Source organism: Charadrius vociferus, unplaced genomic scaffold (assembly GCF_000708025.1).
Source record: "Charadrius vociferus isolate BGI_N301 unplaced genomic scaffold, ASM70802v2 scaffold1551, whole genome shotgun sequence".
In the NCBI taxonomy this organism is placed as follows: Eukaryota; Metazoa; Chordata; class Aves; order Charadriiformes; family Charadriidae; genus Charadrius; species Charadrius vociferus.
In genome coordinates this window covers 234,277-236,813 of record NW_009646882.1, presented here as the reverse complement: position 1 = coordinate 236,813, position 2,537 = coordinate 234,277, and positions in this window count along the sequence as shown.

Genomic DNA, 2,537 nt, shown 5'->3' with positions numbered 1-2,537 from the left:
GGCCGCCTCAGCGGGTGAGGAATGGCCCGTTTCAACTCTGTACCTCTGGCATTCCCAGGTCGGAGGATTTGACGGAGTCAACCGCCTCCGCAGCGCGGAAGCTTACAACCCCGCTGCCAACATGTGGCGCACAGTCCCCAACATGTTCAGTCCTCGCAGCAACTTTGGCATTGAAGTGGTGGACGATCTTCTGGTTGTGGTTGGCGGCTTTAACGGGTTTACTACTACTTTCCATGTGGAGTGTTACGACGAAAACACTAATGAGTGGTACGATGTTCAGGACATGGGCATAAACCGTAGCGCTCTGAGCTGCTGTGTGGTGCCCGCTCTACCCAACGTCAGGGAGTACGTGGCCAGACGAGACTACTACGCGGACAACTCTTCGAGGGAAGTCGGCGTCATTTCTTCAACAGGTAGCCTGCCTGTATAAACAGCTCCGCTTAGCTAATAAAGCCTTTTGAGCAGCAAGGGAACACAGTCCCTTATTCAAACAGAAAAACAATTCATACAGACCAAAAGAGTCGTTAGTACTGAAAACTTGCACTCTCTGGCACCACAAGAGTGGCCACAGCCTACAGAGCAACTTCAAAAATCAAAGGTACAACAGAATGCTAGAGAAATAAAAGGTTTATTTTCAGTCGTTCACTTATACCGTAAACTTTAGTACAGTGTATTGAAGGTAAAGAACATTACAGTAGGATTTGTCTCCAACGGCCTCTACCCATGTAGTACTTGACCTTACTGGAAGTAAGACCGGGAGTGCTGCTTCCCCAAGCAATGTGCTGAAGTTGGGGTACGAAACCATACGGCGTTCTCAGTTCATGTCCTCGCTGACAGGTCGCGGTCCTGCCACACAATCCATCGGTGTAAACAATTCCATTTCCCCTGTAGTTCCTGTTTTGGGAGCGATACCATCTGGAAGAATTTCAGTCCTCACCATGTTTTGTACCAGAGGTGCTGCACTCCCATCGGCAAACCAGGCATCTTTTTGTGCTCTTCTATTAACCCATCATAAGGGGGAGGCTCCTCCACAGGAGATGCAGGGATACCTCCAAGGGCAAGAGTTTCCCCTCCTCTGGGCATGTGATTCCAGTTCTGAAGAGTGGCCTGTGGAGAGGCTACATGTAGTTTTCCTGCTAGAAATTGTTGCTGTAAACTATGTTCCCATTTCCAATGTGTCCCTGTGGGACGATACTAATTTGAGCGGTTCTGCACATGCTGTTAAAACTGTTGCACCCAACCATTGAGAGAGCGTAGGTGCAATAATGTCTCACCCATCAGAACCTCTGACATTTTGCAGCTGAGCATATCCTCGTTGTATCTGATCATCACTGCCTATAGGGCTTAATATATCTTTTTCATCCACTAATAAATGGATAGATGCAGCTCCACTATCCCAAGCTCACAAAATCCGTGCCAGTACGCCTCCCCCACTCTTTTGCTGATAGATCTCTAAAAATTCCCTTAACTTTTTTGGAGTGTAAGTACGACTGATCTGCACTCCCCCCATCCGCTCGTTCCTGCTCACTGCTTGTTTTATGAGGGGTTCTACTTCCACCTCCTCCCTGCCTTTAAAGTCTAGATCAAATCCAAACTCAATGTCAGAGTCTGAGGATTCACTCCAAATACTCCCATCTCATTTCACGGGATCCCATGACCATTTTGTGGTGAAGGCACAAACTTGGGAAATCGAAACCTACCTTTTTCCATATTTGTCCCTTCACTTATTAGTGATATGTGCTACCAACCGCTCTACATGATGTTGCAGCTCATAGCACCGCTCTGCTTGCACAGTAGTTACTTCTTGCACGATCACCTTTACATCTCGTCAAGTCTCCTTTTCCTTTTCCAGTTCTCTCACTTTACTGGGTAGTGCACCAACCTCCCGGTGAGAGCTCCGGGCCGGTAGCTAACAGCCAGCCCAATCTCCCCACTCATCTGCCAGAAGAATCCCGCACTCCTTTCCACGGCAACCCGCCCCAAACCCTTTCAATTGCCTGGGGGGAACCACAGAAAAAACAGCCTGGTTCTCCCTCTCCTCTGGGCCTTCCGCCTCTCCAGCTGCAGGAGGTGTAGAAGGTGCCTCCTGGCCCGGGGACGGAGCAGCCAGGCCAGGGCTGGGGAGGTGGGGAAGGGGGCGCCGCTGAAGAAAAGGACCAGGCGTGAGGGCAATGCGTTGCCTGCTCTCCGCTACAGCCCAACCACAGCCAGAGCCCACCGAGGCAGCACTGCAGCTCCCTCATCCCCTGCTCCTTGATGGACCGGATCAGCCCCATCTCACGCTCGGGCTGCTCCATGTGGAACGTGGCGTTCTCCTGCTCAGGCACCTGCAGGTAGAGCCCCCCTCAGTGCCACCCCGGGATGCCCTGCAGCAAGATGGTAACATCAGGAGCATTCTGTAGGCCGTGCTAAGCCCTCCCGGGGGCTCCTAGGCACCCCCGCGACCTCCGGGCCTGAGGATGCTCAGGGGAGAGCAGCCGGGCACGAGTGAGGCCAGCGAGGAGCCGGGCCGGGGCTCCCCATCCCCACTCTCCCCT